The sequence below is a fragment of the Scardinius erythrophthalmus genome, assembly GCF_964197995.2.
Source record: "Scardinius erythrophthalmus genome assembly, chromosome: 22".
In the NCBI taxonomy this organism is placed as follows: domain Eukaryota; kingdom Metazoa; phylum Chordata; class Actinopteri; order Cypriniformes; family Leuciscidae; genus Scardinius; species Scardinius erythrophthalmus.
The window spans coordinates 3,782,787-3,803,489 of record NC_138242.1 but is presented as its reverse complement, the minus strand read 5'-3'; the positions used below and the strand labels follow the sequence as shown (position 1 = coordinate 3,803,489).

Genomic DNA, 20,703 nt, shown 5'->3' with positions numbered 1-20,703 from the left:
AAGCAATGATCCTTTCAATAAACTTTTATAAACCCAGCCAATACAATCACAATGAACACATCCAAAATAAAATCTTTAACATGTAGGCTATATAACAACTGCAAAGCGTCTAATTTGTAAACAAAATGATTTACGCACTAAATCCAGAATAAACTCACTGAGACTGTCGACAGTTTCTTTTCCGTGCATCATTTTATTATATCCATGTTTGTGGTTAGTTTCTTTAAAATCATATAAAACAGTGAAATCGCCCTCGAACTCTTCTGTCTCTCCTGCACTCGAGACGGTGACGGGAGCTGAGCTCCACTGACAGGCTTCTTTCCTATTGGTTGTTGCTCGCGAAAATCGCTTCTCATTTGCATAAATTTGAAATTTAGTTGCTGTGTGTGGTTGTTAAATAAAGTGTCTTGTGTTTATGTGCTCAGTGATATGTATGGAAGCTTGTTTCCGCCACAAAATAAAAAAAAATAAAAGATAATTGCGACTTTTTATCTCACAATTGCGAGTTTGCATAAATAAAGTCAGAATTGCGAGATATAAAGTCAGAATTGTGTGTTTTAAAGTCAGAATTCTGAGATATAAAGTCAGAATTGCGTGATATAAAGTCAGAATTCTGAGATATAAAGTCAGAATTGCGAGATATAAAGTCGCAATTGCGTCTTATAAAGTCAGAATTCTGACTTTTTTTCTCGCAATTGCGACTTTATATCACGCAATTCTGACTTTATATCTCAGAATTCTGACTTTATATCACGCAATTCTGACTTTATAACACATAATTGCGAGTTTATATCTCGCAATTCTGACATCTTTTCTCAGAATTGTGAGATATAAAGTCCAATTCTAAGGGGAAAAAAAGACGGACTTTTTTTTTTTTTTTACCTCAGAATAGTTTATATCTCACAATTCTGACTTTATAACACGCAATTGTGACTTTATTTCACGCAATTCTGACTTTATATCTCGCAATTCTGACTTTATATCTCAGAATTCTGACTTTATAACACGCAATTGCGACTTTAAAACACGCAATTCTGACTTTATATCTCGCAATTCTGAGAAATAAAGTCAGAATTGCGAGATGTAAACTCGCAATTGTGAGATAAAAAGTCGCAATTATCTTTTATTTTTTTTTATTTTGTGGCGGAAACAAGCTTCCATAGATATGTTAATAACAATATTAAAATTGAAAACAATATTTAAAAAAAACTCACTGTTGTAGGTCTCGAAAGAAACTAATGCATTATGTGATGTAGATTACCTACATGTTACACTTTTTTAAAATGAGACTCTATAAATCGAGGGGATGGGGGGCCTACAAAACCTCTCAGCCCCGGGGCCTAACATTAGGTTAAGGCGGCTCTGCCTGCGGTGTTGCTATCAGTGTGTGAAGAGTGGGAGAACAGGGTTGAACACATTGCACATTGAGCACATTGAACACATTTTATAAGTGGTCAGAAACTTGTAAATAACTCATGAACAAATAAAGTTACGTTGAAACCAAGCACACCATTGTTTTTCTTGTGACATTACCAATAAGTTTGATGTGTCACATGGCCCTCTTCCTATTGAAAAAACAAAAGTTGTATCCAAGATGGCCGACTTCTAAATGGCCACCATGGTCACCACCCATCTTGAGGAGTTTGTCCCCTCACAAATACTAATGTGCCACAAACAGGACTTTAATATCACCAACCATTCCCATGTTATTACGGTGTATCCATATAAATGGCCCACCCTGTATATTGTAGAAAAACAAAATGTCGCAATGTCAGTTTTTTTCCTAATGTCTGGGATCTGGGGTACGGTGTGAACTACGGTTCGCTGATGATATGAATGCAGTCGTACTAAATTACGGAAGTGAACCACTATTGATGACATATGATTTGATAAAACTGTGTGTTTGTGTGTGTCTCTCTCACTTTTCTTGACAAGTGTGACTGACGCACAGAAAGCAGAGAGAATCTATGTCTGCCTTCAGCAGAGATGGACTCCCACATTCTTTAGATGATTTGCAGCACATTTTCGGCAGATAGATGCACATGTCTGTATGTGCTGATGCTTTGGGGAGGAAAAGTGTCTCTATCCATTTTGGCAGCTTCTCCTTCATATCTGCAGCTTGATAACACAAGCGCACCACGCTTTTAATGATAGCTGGGACCCAGATAATGTAATGTGAACTGAGACCAGCAGGGGACGGGGAGCAATTGAACAAAGTGTGAAAGCCCCTAAAACTGTGGATCTGCCTCAGGTTTTAGCCTCTTGCCTATCTACAAGAAGAGCTGGACCTGAAGACATCATTATAAAGCAAATTATCATTAAAACATTAGTGTATGCTTATTTGCATTAGGCATGTGCCGGTATTCGGTAATGCGATAAATCGCGGTAATGAAAATGCACGATATTGTTATCGTGGGCACTTCAAAATACCGTGAAAAATAATAGATCAGAATTTATATTTATAGAACGCGTATTAGCTTATTTTCCATCAACCGCTTAAACAAACACTGCGTATGCTGCGCGAAACACGTGCGCGCTCTGATGTAAACAATCCCCACATGTATTAGCACTGTGTGCATGCGGCGCAGTGCGCACTCTAGTCTAATGTAAACAACCCTCACATGGAGAAGAAGCATGGCGGAAGGAGGCACGCTGCCGACGATTTATCCCCCTTCTAAAAGCAGAGCTGTCAATACGCATTCAGCGTGAGACTCACGCAATTTACACTTTTCAAACGCTCTCGCGCCACATGCAGTTTCTCACGCAGAGAAAAATCGCGGAGCAAAGAGGACACGGAGACCGACAGACTAGACAGAGCAGGTTATTATGGTATGAAAACAATTCTCAGCTCTCATGTTCTGTCCATTTTATTACGAAATTCAGACAATAAATACTGTTTTGGTGCTTGTAAATGTGACTTGACAGATCACTGTAGCGCCTCAGTTCAAGCGATCATCTGTTACTTTTTATTTAAAGTTACAGTAGGCTACAACTTACCGAAAGGTATGCCTCATACATAATATCGATCATTCAGTGTTTTTCAACCACGGAAAGAGGTTAATAAAACTGCAGGTGAACAATTATGTCACAGAACGTTACATTTACCTCAGGAAAGCCATTTAATGACCAACACGTTAGTTGACTAGACAAAAATAGCTATAGAGAGGAGTATTTTGCACAATATGTGCACTATATTACATTTGTATTATATTTTTACTTGTGTCATAATTGTTATTACAATGAAAACCAAATTATATTTAATTTAATTAGTTAATTTTTAACCTTTAATAATACCAGCTGACAGGGCTCTCTGTATGTTTAAAGCATTATGTGAGATATATTTTTTCTTGAGAAAAATTAACGTCTATCTACTGTAGCCTACCTAATAATTATCCAAAAAGTCAATACTGAATCAAGATTGAAATCAAATCCCAAGAATTGAAAGCGTGAAAATTGTGTAAAATTCTATTTAGTTACCAAATGTTTTGACAATCACTATTGTAATGTTTTTATTAAAAAACTATTAGTAGTTTTTTTTCTACATCCCCCCCACCAATCCATTCATTTCTCTTGAGCAATTAAAATATCGTGATAATACCGTATACCGTGGTAAAAACTCAATCAATTAATCGCAGCATGAAAAGTTGATACCGGCACATGCCTAATTTGCATATAAAAAAGTAGGAATGAAATTCATCTATTTCGTATATGCATTTTATAGATTTTAATGTGAAGGATTCATGAGGTCTTTTTTTGACCTCATAATGTTTCAAAATGTCATAACTATTAAAGGACATATCATAAAATCTGCCTAAACCCTCCAGAATCAACTGCTTGTTTGAGAGCGACGGCCACATCTCAAAATCCAGTCAACAAACGATGGATTCAACCAAGTCTAAGTTCATTTTTTTTCTTTCTTTTTTTTACACTTTACACTCAGATGTACGTCACAATACAAATAAAATATCTGTCTCTACTTGCGTTCATGACTTCTAAGCAATGTCTAGGGCACATTACAAGTGGTGTTCATCCATTTTTTTAAAGTAACGAGTAATGGGTAATGCATTACTTTTTAAGTTTACACCTTAATGTCTGAAAGTTATGTTTTTTTTTTTAATAAGCAACATCCATTTCAATTATTTTCTTGCAAATACAATTAAAATCCTTCCCCCTCCCCATAACATTGTTATAGCTTCAGCTGTTCTTTATTATTTGGTTTTATTCTGTTGTATGTTATTTTTTTAATTGTTTTTGTCAGGTTAATTGCTTTAAAAATGCCTTCAGAACCATGAGCCACTGTCTTTGAAATGAGTGGGAATGCAAACAGCCTTCTTCAGATATGTTGGAGCTCTCTGAATCAGCGTGACACCTTGTCTAAACTGAGAACGAGCAGAGTAATGAAATTGCTCCCATAATAATTAACAAAGCCATCTAGAATGCAAGTGGCGTTTTGTCTACAGCAAAATACACCACTTCAAAATTAAGCCTAGTGCTTCTGTTCTGAAAAAGAGATGGTGAGGAAATGCATTACTTTTCCCAAGTTTTTAAATGTGTTTACTTTTTAGGAGTAACAGTTGTAGCATGTTGCTTTTATACTACAGTGCTGTTGAATGCTTGAATCTGATTGGCTGACTAATATTTTAAGTTGTGCAATTATTTTCAGGGAAACGCACGGCTAAAGTAGTTCCAGGCAGATCTTGACCGCATTACAGTTCAATATCACTTCGCCAAATGATGTTATTTCAAAGAACCAGAACCCACAAACTGACCAAGCAAATATATTTAGTAAACAATTGGATAAAAACAACAAATCATTTCCACAAACATTCTCACAGAAACTTGTTGTCAGCGCTGCTCTAACGATTTTATCAGTAAAATAGTTTAGCATCTTAAAAGCTACACATTTCTCATTAGTGAGGTTTCTCAAAGTTTTGCTGTTAGTAGAGATGCACACTGTTGAGAGACACACAGACTCAGGTAATTCACACACGCTTAATATCTCTCTCTTTTGTATCAGTGGCTCAGGCCTCCGTTACGAGCTCTAAAGTGACGTTTTGGAATTAGCAACGGAGATTTGGGATTAGATGCGTAAGAAATAAGTCCGAAACACAAGAGCGTTTTAAGGACAAAACCCTGACAAATGTCTTGAAATGCATCATCTGAACAATGTCTTGAGGTGTGGTAACTGTTGCATAAGTGGAATAATCCACTTTGCGTCGTGGCCGCAATCCCTCAGGTGTGCATTATTTTCTAATAATTCACTGGCCTGCCATCAATTATTCCTTACTTAAACTTAAAGGGATAGTTCGGCCAAAAATGATATTAAACCCATGATTTACTCACCCTCAAGCCGTTCGAGATGCATATGTCAATCATTTTTCAGACGAACACATTTTCAGTTATTTTAGAAAATGTCTTAGATCTTTCAGTGGTTATAATGTGAAGTTATGGGGTCCACTCCTTCAAGTCCCAAAAATGTGCATGCATCCTTCACATCCGGTAGCGGTCGACGCGCGTTCACGGAGAGGGATGCTGGCGTATGACGTAGGACGTAGCGTAGGAAGCGTCGTGACGTAGAGCGAACGTGACAGCGCAGCCAGAGAGCAGAGCAAAACAAAACTCTACGTTCGTTCTACGTCACGACGCTTCCTACGCTGCGTCCTACGTCATACGCCAGCATCCATCTCCGTGAACGTGCGTCGACCGTTGCCGGAAGCCAGTTATTTTCATTTATAAAGTTTTAAATATGTATATTTTTATGACAAAACCGCACGGATTACCCTCAGAAGGCCTTCGTTTATCCCCCTGGAGCCGGCTGGATTACTTTTGTGAAGGATGCATGCACATTTTGGGACTTGAAGGAGTGGACCCCATAACTATAACCACTGAAAGATCTAAGACATTTTCTAAAATAACTGAAAATGTGTTCGTCTGAAAAATGATTGACATATGGATCTCGAACGGCTTGAGGGTGAGTAAATCATGGGTTTAATACCATTTTTGGCCGAACTATCCCTTTAACCTTCCCCAACACTGCATTCCCAAGAGCCGGAGCGTTATGTTAGATCTCAGAGAGCAGTAAACAGATGCAGGACATGCCTTTGGCATCATTTCTCTCAGTTAGACCTGTTGTATTCTCGCTCACATTAGTGATTCTGTTTGCTGCCCATTGGACCTTTCTGTGATGCCAACTCATTTGAGGGTGACCTGGCTCTCCATGGATCCACTGGTGCCCACAGCGACTGAACACACTCAGGCGTATGGCACAAAGTCCACGCCAACATGGCTCTCTAGAAATAGCATGGGGACAGGAGCAGGAGGGAAAATAAATGTCAGGCCATCTTCTTTTCAATGCCTCTGGAATCATAATCCAGTGGAGTGAACGAGTGTCACGTGTGGATGCATGAGACCCGCACAGAACCAATAGGTTGCCCTAAATTTTCATTATTTAGCACTTTTTATTTTCTATATAGTAATTTTTTTAGGGATGCACGATATATTGGCCATCGGCCGATTTATGTTCATTTTAATATGATCATTATCGGTCCGATAAGAAGATTTGGCCGGTATTTTAAAACCAATAAATAATGGATTATTTCTTTCAGCTGACACAATTCCAGATGTGCACTGTTCACCATGATGGTTTTGAATTGTTTGAGATTTAATTTTTTTTGGCAAGGAAAGTTGGCCATAGAAGTGTAAAATTAATTGAAAAACTTACACTTGTTCAAACTAGGTTACTTGTTTTTGTAATCAGGCTCTCAAAAATGAAATAAAATTTTGGATTTAGATTTATCGGCCAATATATCGGTTATCGGCTTTCAAATATAAAGAATTATCAGTTATCGATATCGGACAAAACTTTCATATCAATGCATCACTATCATTTTTATCTAAGTGTCTGAGATTTGGATGTAAGTTATAGGATGTTGCTTACTGGTCAAAATAGCCGACACACAAGCCTCTGGCTTTTTCCCAAAATGCTAATCTTGTGTTCCCTAATTCTTTATCACATCCAGGTTTTTTATTTTATTTTGCTTTTTTTTTCTACTGTTTGTGAGAAGCCTAAAATCCCAAGCTATTTTACTGCAATTAATAAAGGACCCCTATGTTATGTCGCACAATTGCACCTTAAACTTTGCATATTGAATTGTAATGAGTACAATATATCACAATTAAGACGCAAGCAGCGTCGCCATCTGTCTATACTGCACATTGAGCTGAGAATTTATGAACAGGGACACGGGAAGTGACAAGGGTTATCATACAGAAAGCCTGATTCTATAGTTCCCTCTGAAATATGTCATGATAGAAGAGTTTCAGCCATGGTGGATTAAGATTTATGACACTGCAGTGTCTCTGCGTTACGAAACGTATCCAAAAGTAGGAGCGCATATGGTGTTTCAACTACTGAAAGCGTCGCACACTAAAACCGTCGCGTCTTACAGCAGTAAAATGGTGTTTAGGTGTGTTTGCTGCAGTGCTCTCTCTCTCTCTCTCTCTCTCTCTCTCTCTCTCTCTCTCTCTCTCTCTCTCTCTCTCTCTCTCTCTCTCTCTCTCTCTCTCTCTCTCTCTCGTTCTCCACTAATTACAGATCGCTTGCCATCCACACTATTCCCGAAGCAGGTGACACTGACTGACGCCTGCAGGAGTGTGTGTGCGTGCCAGGTCATGTGTGAGTGTGTTTGGCAGAGTCTCTGATGGTGCTTGGAGTGGTGTCTTAACGCTGTTCCTCCATCTGAAGGCGAGAGTCCCGTGAATTATGGCTCCAGAGAGGCCTTGCTGTAACCCGAATCGCTCAGTACACAGCCACAGGAAAAGGCTAATTCACATCATCATAGAAACTCTCTCTCTCTCTGATACGCTGTCCTTGTTTGCTGTTCCTTTCTTCTGAGTTCTTTCCGTAGTGGAGGTGATGTTTGTCGTTTGAAGAGCGTCCATGGAGTTCTTGAAGGGATGACGGGATATGGTTAATAGTGAACGCGTCTGTAATTCCATTTGAGAGAATGTTGTTTGAAACTTTTTAAGGAATAATCCACCCAAACATGAAAATTAGTGTTCACTGTTAAATAGGGGTGTAACAATATATCGTGTCACAATATATCGCAATACAAAAATGCAATAATATGTATCGTAGATAGTGATGATATATATTGTGCGTAGTTCACCCAAAATGAAAATGATGTTTACGGAGATTTAGTGTCATTATTACATTAAACTACTATATACTCTCAGAAAAAAAGGTACAAAAGCTGTCACTGGGACAGTACCCTTCAAAAGGGTTCTAATATGTACCATTTAGGTACTAATATGTACACGTTTGGTACCAATATGTACATGTTTTGTACCAATATGTACCTTTGAGGGACTTAAATGCTAAAAAAAGGTACCGCCACAGTGACAGCTTTTGTACCTTTTTTTCTGAGAGTGGCCCCCATTTTATATATATATATATATATATATATATATATTATATATATATAATGTTGAATATAATGTATAATAAATGGGGTAATATTTGTGGGTCTTGATAATGCCAAATGTCTTATGCTACCAGAAAAAAGTGGCTTACATTGTTTTAAATAAATCTAAGAGTGAGTGCAAGCCTATTCGTCTAAAATAATACAGTATTTTCAGCTTCAGAATCATCAATATTTTTATTCTGGTGTCACTATTGGGTTTCCAGCACCAAGTCCAAGCCTATTCATTTACACCCACAATGTAACACCATATTTAGCATTTTGATCAACAGTAAATTTTTTGTTAACCTTTTATCATATGTCTTGGAGTATCTCAATAATATCGTTAAGTATGGTGATATCGTTGAGTTCAGTATGGTGATATCGTTGAGTTTAGTATGGTGATATGCCAACAGGGTGATTTACGGTATCTTACCAAGTGCATTATGTGATTTCTTCAGAGGTCCTTAAAAGGGAAGTTAAATCAATTCTTTAGATCCTTAAATTGAGTTCTATCCCACAATTTGACAATGCAGTCTCAGTTTGATCCAGATCCAGATCAATATCACGATGCACATACTAGTTGCCGACACCCGATCAAGTCCTTTGAGTGGCAATGGGGTCATTCACGACAGTCTCACAACTGATGACCCTTTCACACTGGACTGGTGGAGGTGCAGGACACATACTGGAAAGAATCCCATGACTGTCTTTGTAGGTTACAGGTGTGAAAACAAACAATTAAAGGGATGGTTCGGAGTAAAATCAACCTAGGGTCCTTTGCACCATGACCTTGAGCCAAACACCCCCCAGAAGCCTTTTTCCCCTTGGTTGAACATTATTAAAGTTAGAGCTTATTTACAGATATCAGCTGGATGGCTTAGTGCAGGCGCTAATAGATCCAAGGTTGTATCTCATAAATTACCCCACTAATAATGCCCAGAATGCCAGGACTTTTACATGTTTTTCCATAATCACTGAAGTGACGTCGATGTACGGGTTAGGTAGCATTAGCCATCAGGCAAGTGTTATTTAAATAAACTCCTGATGTACTTACAAACTTTCCAATACCTCGTTTTATGAGTACAGAACCTATTTGTACTACTGTAGAAGTTTGGTGCCATTCTGGGCATTATTAGTGGAGTAATTTACGAGATACAGCCTTGGATCCATTAGCGCCTGCACTAAGACATCCGGCTGATGTCTCTAAATAAGCTCTAACTTTAATAATGTTCGACCAAGGGGATAAAGGCTTCTGGGGGGGGGTTTGGCTCGAGGTCATGGGTTGATTTTACTCTGAACCATCCCTTTAATGTTTTACAAGTATTAAATCTATGTTTTATTGCTTTAATGTATTGCACTTACGTTCATTGAGATACACTAGTACGGAGTAGGGTGTAGGAGTGACGACTTCACAGTGAAGTGCACCCGTTGTTTGTCACTAAATTGATTTAATGACCTGTGTCATCAAGTTTATTTAAAGTCTGCTTGAAGAAGTTGGCTGTTTACATGGATAGTTTAACACACAGAACACAGTCTTGCACTCTGTCTATTATTTTTTTGATTGTTGGCCTATTTGCACATGCGTCAGACGGATGTCTTTGGTAGATGCGTCATGGTTCGCTGCATCGTGTGTCACAACTGTTTTTAAGACACTGTGTCAAAGTTAAACTTTTGTTATGCAACACAACAATGTGGGTTTTGAAATGAAGAATCAGAAGAATCTGGGCAGGACAAATATCTTGAACATATTGAGTGTTTGTTGTAACATGTCTGTTTTAACAGTGGAGAAGTTGTTTGTTTTGTGTTTTGATTTTGTTTTGTTAGGCATAAAAGAGTTATAATGTTGGACGAGTGTTTTGTTTTGTTTTGTTTGGTATAAACGTTATCCTAGGAAGAATTGTTTTTTTGTGTTTTGTTTTGTATAAAAGAGTTATAATGGTGGAGGCGAGTGATTAGATTTCATTTTAAAAGAGTTATGGTGGATGAGTGTTTTGGTTTGTTTTGCTTTGTGTTTTGTTAGGCATAAAAGAGTTATAATGTTGGACGAGTGTTTTGTTTAGTTTTGTTTGGTATAAACGTTATCCTAGGAAGGATTTTTTTTTTTTTTTTTTGTATAAAAGAGTTATAATGAGGGAGGAGAGTGTTTTTGTTTTGTTTTGTATAAAACAGCTTAGAAAGAAATGTCTCTGTGCCCGGGAATCTCTGGTAAGTAGCGGCAAGCTTAAGCGCTAAAAACACATCTTGAGGAGCATTCTGCGTCTAGTAGTTTCATTCTGTTGAGCTCTGTCTCGCTGTTTTTGTCTCTACACTCTTTAACACTGGCTTGTTTGGCAGCAGAACAGTGACGTCATCTTTATTTCATTCAGTCTATTGAACTACAGCAAAACGTCCAGAAATCAGTTCATTAGGGATTCGGCAACATTTCAACCACCAAAAACGTTTCTACTTTTCATCCAAATATTAAACATTCGTTATCGCAAGAGTGGTTTAAGTAATTTTGCAATTCAATCACGTTCGTTCATCTTCGAAACACAAATTAAGACATTTTTAATGAAATCTTAAGATTTCTGTCCCTCCATTAACAGCTACTCAACTACTGTAGCACTTGATCGCTCCAAAAAGTTCATAAAGAGATTGTAATATTAATCCATATGAATTGATAGCCTGGAAATCCAGACTTAAATCTAAAAGATTAATGGTCTGGCGTCGAGTAATGAAAATCGGCCAGCTCGAGGGGCGGCACCAAACACGCATTTGAAAATCTCACTGCACGCAATTGGATAACACTACGACCAATCACAAGAAGTTATCGCTTAGCTACCAGCAGAGCTAACTGGTAGATTAGACTCTCACCGTATCCGGTCGGCAAAACAGCAAAAACGCCCTTCTTGCAAAGGAACGATTCGAGCGGCGTCTTCTGTTCCTCTTTTAGATAAAAAGCCAAGTCTAAATCTTTCATTGTAGCGGCCAAAGCCGTTTCAAACAACTGGTGTTCATCCATAGCCATCTTGCAATGTTTACTAATGACTTCGACGTCACAGCGCTGTCGTCATCTCGCCTCTGGCCCGTCTATATCAGATAACCCCATGTGATTGGTGCAGCTCAGATCGAGGGGCATATTTAATGAGCATCATTACTCGACACCAGAGTAACTCGCTGAACAAATTCAACGTGTGCTCTCGCGAGAACTCTGGATTACCAGGGTAATGAATTCAGCGGTTTTCTGAAGATAATCGATTGAATACAGATTGAATTTAGCCTTTTATTCACATATAAACATTCATCATCTCACACATAAACAGAAGCTCAAGCATGAGAACCAATGAGGTTCATTCTCGTTCGTCAAGCAGGTTCGGTTGAGCTTCTGTTTATGTTCGCTGATCAATGTTTAAAGAAGTGAATAAAAGCCTAAATTAAGTCTGAAAAATGCCATTTTACCTTTTAATTTTCATCCCAGTATGTTTTGGCCAAATTTTACATTTAGGTGCATTTTGTACACTCATATTTCATATTTCAAACTCATCAAACTAGAGTATTACAAGGTTCTGCATTTCTCGACTTTGCAGCGAAGTTGAAACTTTTCAGCAAAGTCTTTCAGATGAGGGTAAATATTGTATATCTTGCTGCATGCATGCTGAGTTGTTGCAGGTGTATGAATGACCTTTGACTCCTCAGCACACACTGAGCAGCAGATGTGACCTGATAGAAGAACACGAGACTGACTTCATTAACCTCTGTGCTCGCTCGCCATGTCTAATTAATACAGACGTTTAAAAGACTCTTCCATCTTCTCACACGCCCACTCAGACTGTTGCCTTAAGACAGTGGTTCTCAAAGTGTGGGGCGCGACCCACTGGGGGGAATAGAGACGTGACAGGTGGGGCGCGCCAAACGGGAGGAAATTTTCCTTTTTATGCCTTTATATCTTTATCCAGACATCCCAACTGTCCCGGAAGTTCCAGGAGTCTCCCACATATTGATAGCGTCTCATTGACGCCCGCAAATGAGATCCAATCTCCCGGAATCGTGCACTAGAGAGTGACTGCGTGCGCATGTGTGTGTTTGTGTGACTATAAAGGCATATTAATATTTCGCGCCCATAGACACTGTGTATGTGTAGCTATATCTATGTTTCACGGCAGGCTAGTGTGGGCAATAAATAAATTGTGCAATGCAAAACAGGCTCATTGCAGCCACTAATGCAGGGATAAATAGATCCTGTCTTGCCAAATAGATTTATCTTCTTTTCTTTTTTAACAGATTGCAAAGTGCCACTTTTATTGCTTTTCTATTTTTGAACTTGATACAAATTATGACACAGCTGCACTTTTATTTTCTCTATTTTTTTATTTCATGCAAATTATGACACGGCTGCACTGTGTATTTTTGAACTTGTTATTTGATGTAGATAGTTCGTTTGTATTTAGATATAACTTGTTACTATACTGATACTACTTGTTTATTCAATAAATTTGAACATTTTATTTCTTCAGCATGTTGAGGCAGGTGGGGCTTGGAAATTCCCCCTTGTCCAAAGTGGGGAATTACCGAAAAAGTTTGAGAACCACTGCCTTAAGAAAAGGTGATGATACACGGGAAACTTTTTGAGCAATGTTGCCGTCAACGGGCAACCAGATGAGACACAGGGCCCATGACCGATCTAAAGTATACAGAGACAGTAGAAATTTGTTGATCATTCTCAATGGGAAAGTGCCCAAGCAACATCGCTCAAAAAAGTTGCCCTGTGTATCATCACCTTTAGGGCTTGATGTTGTTCAGGTTTCCCTTTCTCACCTTAAGCCACCGTTTTTTTTAAAAATAGGGGTTATTCACCATCTCCCCTACATTTAGATAGGTGCGGGCAAACACATTTTTGTCTCAGTGCATGCATTGTCTTAGTCTGGCAGCGTCGCCGCTAGCTTAGCTTAGCATAATGAATGGAATCCTTTGTTGGCGGATAGCATGTCGTGAGTAAAAGTGATCCAAAATCCCCAAAAATATATATTTCTGCGTGCTCACAATGAGTACAAATAGCAATGCAGATTAAGACTAGGTGATTTTCTAGGCAGATATTGACTTGGGACTATCTTAGGGTGAAGCACTGACATCACGTTACACCTGAAATCCGCTATCTCTGCGTCCAAGTAGCAGTGCTTCCCTGTCTCACCTTAATCTAAAATGACCAGTAACTGAGAAGACAAATTTATCCACTACCACCATTTACAGCCTTACTTTTAAAGTTAAAGTATGGGTACTGTGTGAAAATGTAACTTTTTTTGTTCCTGCACAATTCCACATGATTCCAATTAGCCACCACACTAAGATCTGTAATTACTGTGAGTACAAACAAACGCTTGATGGTGGCACTTTTGCCTTCTTTATCTTGGCAAAGAGCGGTGTGTGGGCTGACTCAGACAGGTTATTAGAGATCTGGGCTTCTTTAGAGATCCAACATTATCAGTGGATCAGGACAAATTCAGGATTTTATATAAATTATGATAATTCTCAGACCCCGGTCATCATTATCGTCTCAACTCTAATAAAACTTGATTGCCCCGCAGCTGTTGTTGGTACATTTGCATTTCACTAAGGCATTGCACAAACCCTGAAGTCACAAATGGATGAATTTAGCTTTTAAAGCAATAAAGTAAAATAAAAGGCCAAAAACATGACCATCAGTTATATAATGGGACCCAGTCAGCACTGTAACTAGCTTTTATTAAGTCGATAATTGTCAAATATTGCTGTTTTTGTGGATAAATATTGGACCAGTAGACACATCTGATGAATATATTTATGCCACATTTCTCAGACTTTATGAGTTGAGAATGTGTTTTCAGCAATTATACAAATTTAAATTTGTATATGAATAAAGTTGGAAAAAGTTAAAAGCAAACCCTTATCAAGAAGAGTGATGCCTCATGTTCTGTTTGGATGTAAAAAAATTATATATATATATATATATATATATATATATATATATATATATATATATATATATATATATATATATATAGTCCTAGAAGTGAAAATATATTAAAATAATGAAAAACTAATTTACTTGTATAAATATAATTTAAATAATTACAATCCACAGTTCCAGAATTTTAATAACTGATTCCTCAGGGTTTAGCCTTTCTATTTCAAATACAATTGCATTTTTTCCAGTCATTTGTGATTAGTTATTATTATTATTACTTACAAATAGCAATTGCATGGCAATTTCAACTCAATGAAATATTTTAGACCTTGACACAACCAGAAATGTATATATGCGTTAGGCTATAACAAATTCCCATGACTTTTAAACATTTCATTCCATCCTTTTCCAGGTCTATAACTCACACTTTTAAAATTCCCTCTTATATCCAGACTTTCCTAGAATGTAAGTCTTAAATAAAATAAGAAATATGATGACCGGATGATTCTTGATTTTTAGCTGTTTAGCCTGTTTTAAAGTTTGTTTTGTCTTTTTTGAATCATTTTAAGCTATCTTGGGGGAATTTTGCTGAGGCCCTCATTGAGTCTCGCTAACCTGGTTGAGGTTCTGCTCTACATGGTATTCAATGGCATTTACAACCTGTTCTAACGTTTTATTTATTCATTCATTCATTCATTCATTCATTCATTCATTCATTCATTTTAAAACCTACTACAGGGTTTTTAATGAGAAACATCGGAAATGTGTCCGAAATAACTGCATTTTCAAAATCTATTTTTCTTGAGGAATATTCACTTATTTTTCTTGAAAGTTTTTAGGAAACATCTTCCATAATAGATGAGAGTTGATCATTTGGGATATTAAACTGGTAGATTAGCACAGCTGTAGTTTTGTGGTTTAGTCTGGCAGCATTGGCCGGGCGAGTGTGGAGAGACTTGATATAAGAGCACCAATGAGCCATCTTATATTCTCCATTTAATAGTGAGAAGGGATTTAAAAAACAAACTGTTTTATTTAAGAGGCCGCATTATGCACTTTTACAAAGTCTTGATTTTGTTTTTGGGCTCTACTAGAACAGGATTTCATGCTTGAATGATCAAAAAACACATTATTTTTTCACATTATTATTGCAGCTCCTCTTTTCACTGTCTATGAAGCCCCTCCTTCTGAAAAGCTCACTGTGCTCTGATTGGTCGGCTAGAGCAGTGTGTTGTAATTGGTCGACCGGAAATGTCCCGCCTCTTACCATAACCGCCAGATTCAACACACCACTAACTAACTCAACAGGCCCCGCCCCTTTATTCTGCGTATTAATTATTTAAATGAGGAATATTGTGACGTGTTCGTTCCCGGAAGAAACTCAAGACTACAATGGAGGCGTTTCAGGGAGTTCAGAAACACTGACACTGATATAGAGAATAACTCCTGCTGGAGGGACTTTGTAACCTGTATTTTCAGGCCTGGTATTTTCTTGCTCACTGAGTGGTGTAAAAGCTGAGGTGTTAACTGGAGCAGCATCTTGAACGCTGCTGTACTGCAATGACACTGCATTGCAACTCACTCTCTTTGTACTTGCGACTTCTCATAACACTCTTAGTCCTGACAGAATGCATGTGTTCCTGAGAGACTCACAGAGTGACAATGCCTCTATTTTGTGCCGCTCGCTGGATCGAGAGGAAAAAGAGTGATCAGATGAAAGGAAAGAAATTGTATTTCGGCCTCATAAAATATTGCTTGGTCAAAGCAAATATGAAGAACTGTTAGTGTGGGATAAATACAGCCCTGTGCCTTCAGAAAATCCAGCACTCGAGCCAAACCTGCAGACACTAAATGCTCTGCAGAGAGAGAGAGAGAGAGAGAGAGAGAGGGATGGGGAGAGGATGAACAGAATATGACTTAATAGAGAGGTCGAACAAAGGACAAGAAAGAGGAAAGTAAAATGAACCGTGTTCATGCCATTTCTTGGATGTGTTCCATGGGAATAGCATAGTTCATTGAGTGTACCAGTAACCTTAGAATACCAGGATAATGCAGTGTTTTATAGATGTGAAATAAGTGAATTGCATAGTTTTTTCAATATGTGCCGTAGTCTTACCATGGTTTTCTGTGAACTACCTTGGTCTGCCATGGTAATACCATGTTGTTGTTGTTTTTTATGTGTATGTACTTCAGTGTACTTCCATGGTACTGCCATGATACATGTCCAAAAAAACATGATAGTACCATGGTACTGTTTTTTTAAGTGAATATATCCCTTACATAAAAGTCCTGTGGTTGCACTGTGCACTTTGAAATATACCATAGTACTAAAGTTCATGTACCATTTTTTTATGTCCAAAATACCATTGTAATACAGTGATACCATGTATAAAAAGCATGGCACATTTCTTTAAGTGATGCTGTGGTATTCTGTGAAATTTCTTGGGGAATCATGGCAATACCGTGTTTTTAGAAATGTACAATACAAAAGTATGATCATAGTTGAACTGGTAAAGCCATATTTTAGGATGTACCATGGTTTTCTTAGAATTGGTTAAAACATTGTAATACCACAGTATTTCATTTTGTATATATACAATGGAAATATCATGTGCCATTAGTTGGTTTTCTTTTAATTACTTTAAAGTACCGTGAAATTACCTTATTTTATTTTGAACATATATCATGGGATTAGCATATGCCATAGTTGGTATTCTTTTAAGTGCCTTGAGTACATTTTATAGATGTATTTTGTAGCGTTGTACCATGTAAATATATGGTACATGATTACAGTAATCATCCAGTGCTTTATTGTAAGGGTACAAGCAATATAAAGGGGACCGAGAAAACGAAACAAAATGAGCAAATCAAAGGGGGGCAATGAGGACGGGACCACCCTTAGTTCAATTACACTCCTCTCCACATAAATCACGTCCACACCCCGGATTGAGCACGCTCTGCGATGGATATTTGTATGTGCGGTGTGCTGGCAGCAAAGACAATGAGATGAGCATCTGTTTGTCTGTCTCTCCATTTGTGAGGGCTTGAGCTCTCACCTGATATTTCGTCACTCTCTCACGGGGCCTCGCTTTCTATGTCACAAGTTAGAACAGGCACTGGCATCTCACAAGGGGTTTCTGAGGTTAAGTCCACTGTGCACAAGCTCATCTGACATCCCAGTAATGTTATCTAACTCTCATACTGCTCGACAGAAGCCCAGTGAGCCTGAGAATATCCACTGCACGTACAACAGCCTTTATTACCACAGCGAGACCGAGACTCTGCAGCAGCAGCCATCAAATGACTTCAGAGTTCGTATTCGCTCTTAACGGGTTAGTTCACCCAAAAGAGATCATAAAACTAATCCAAATGAATTGAGCGGTTCAGTCCAAATTTTCTGAAAAGAGACACTATCACTTTATGTGATGAACAGATTCAGCTTGGGCTTTTATTCACATATGAACATTGATCAGCGAACATAAACAGAAGCTCAAACGAATGAACCTCATTGGTTCTTACTGAAGCTTAAATGATTTACTAAACGGCAAGTTAGCATGAGAGTGCAATCCCATAAAAGCGCAGATGGGGAGTGGAAAGTTCTGCTCGTGATCGACTGACGACACGCACAATAAAGAACACAGACACAGCCGGATCATTTCCATAATGACCAACACGATCCACCAAGAGCAGCGCAAAGTAGCGTCTGGTTTAAGACATGCTTTTTTGGGCGGTAAATAATAGCGCAAACACCAGTAAATTGACTAGCGCAAACCTTAGTAAATCACCTTGCGTGATTCATTTAAATACTCTCCTCCCATAAATGTTGTGTCTGAAAGGGAAACGCCTACAAATGCATAAGCAATAAGGTCAGCCACTAAAATAACCCTGTCCTCGCCTTTTCAGTGCTAATATTTCAATGCGTGTCTTTAATAAATCCTGACAGCAGTTTTTTTTACTAGGTTTACACTGGAGACAGCTGTTAGTAACTCTGGCCCTTAGTCCTTCACGCAGGATATTCACAAAAATCGAACCTTTAATTAAAGTCAAATAGAAATATATGTATTCCACAATAATTGGCACCGCTTCATTTAATACTTTGTGCAACCTCCCTTTTCCAAGATAACAGCTCTGGATCTTCTCCTATAATGTGCAATAAGGTTGATGAACATAAGACAAGAGATCTGCGACCATTCCTCCATGCAGAATCTCTCCAGATCCTCCAGATTCAGAGCTCCATGCTTGTGGACTCTGTTCTTCAGCTCATCTCACAGGTTTTTAAGTATGTGGTTTGGGTCATGGGAATGCTATGTCCATGTGGGCAGTGAATTATTCTGTTCATTTTGAGATGTGCTTTGGATCATTGTCATGCTGGAAGATTTAACCACGCCCCAGTTTACGCTCCTGACAGGGTCAGTCTGGTGTTGATTTAACATCTGCTGGTGCTTGATGGGGTTTATGATGCCGTGTATCCTAACACGACTTGTCCAGGGTCTTTGGAAGAAAATTAGCCTCATAACATTACAGATCCACCAACATACTTTATAGTGAGGATTAGGTACTGTTTCCAAAAAAGCTTTATTTTGGTCTCATCTGACCATAAAACCCACCAGTGGTCCCACTGAGGTACCAGTAACGCCTTCATGAGATGCTGTTTGATGTCACAAAAGGCTTTTTATTGCAACCTTCCCAAACAAGTTGAGGTTTTATAGGTGAGGTTTGATTATAGTTTTGGAGACTTTCTGATCCCAAGACCCAACATCTGCAATTTTGATCCTTACAGTTTGTTTGGCAACCCGGGCCAATATAGACACATGTTCTCTTCCAGGACTAATAAATATGCTTAATAAATAGCTTAAAACCTTTTATTGAAGTCAGAGTATTTGAAGCTCCTAAATGTGTTATAAAATGTTTGTATTTAGTTTTGGCATCTCTGGAATCCAGAAAATGTTGCATTGTAAAAAGTACTCTACTACTTTGCTGCAGTTCTTCTATTAGAGAGGGTTTTAGCACGACAGACAGTACAGTACGTCAGGATAGACGTTTGTTTGGTGGTTGTGAAACCCCAAAATATACACTAGAATTAAAATGCTTTGGGTATTTTTTTCTCACACAGAAATCAATACTTTGCATTTATTTTATTTTATTTTAAAAATCCTGAAAATTAAAAATAAATCACAATTTCCATAAAAATATGAAGCAGCACAACTGTTTTCAACATTGATGATAATCATAAATGTTTCTTGAGTAGCAAATCAGCATATTAGAATGATTTCAAATGCAAAGAAAAGAAATCTACCCAAACTGACTAGTTGACTTCAATAATTAGTTGCATGAGTGGTTGACTGGTCGACACGGTTATTATAGTTCACTAAAGCTAAAACCATAAAAGAAAACATTTGTGTCACTTGAAACAAAAGCGTTAACTATATATATATATATATATATATAAAAAACTATATAGATAAAAACATAATACAAATTAAACTAAATTTGACCCTGGACCACAAAACAAGTCACATAGGTCACAATTTTGAAATTGAGATTTATACATCATCTGAACGCTGAATAAATAAGCTTCCCATTGATGTATGGTTTGTCAGAATATGACAATATTTGGCAGAGATACAATTATTTGAAAATCTGGAATCTGAGGGTGGAAAGAAATCGAAACATTGAGAAAATCTCCTTTAAAGTTCTCCATTTATGTTGGCGATTGTGCTGCATTCACTCACAAAAATAAATGTTTTATATATTTACGGTAGGAAATTTACAAAATATCTTCATGGAACATGATCTTTACTTAATATCCTAATGATTTTTGGCAAAAAGAAAAATCGATAATTTTGACCCATACAATGTATTGTTGGCTATTGCCACAAATATACCCGTGCGACTTATGACTGGTTTTGTTATCCATGGTCACAAATAATAAAAACAAAAGAAACAAAAAACAAAAATGCTACAAAATTACTAAAATTGTTAAAAAATAGTATATATGAAGACTTCAGATGCAAAAGCTTCTAAGTCCGTCTAAAGTTTTTCTTTAATATTAGCATTTTTATCAGGCTCCTATGTATAGGTTTCTACCTAAGTACCAACATTTCTGAATGGGATGAGGCTGGGATTTAGTGAGTTTGAAGTGAAAGTATTTGATGAGCGTTTACTATGTGTGGAGAGCATTCACTCAATATTATTATCTCATTTTTGACAGAGGTGGCTTTTAGAGGCTTTTTGCATCGGAGGTCTTCATATATATATATATATATATATATATATATATATATATATATATATATATATATATATACAGTGTATATATAA

The 20,703-nt window shown here is 37.6% G+C and overlaps 1 protein-coding gene across 3 annotated transcripts in view; it reads left to right on the top strand.

Annotated features, from left to right (window-relative positions):
• fars2 (phenylalanyl-tRNA synthetase 2, mitochondrial) overlaps positions 1 to 20,703 on the top strand; it is a 157,281-nt gene that overhangs the window by 36,398 nt on the left and 100,180 nt on the right. The gene's annotated exons all lie outside the window — the stretch shown is intronic.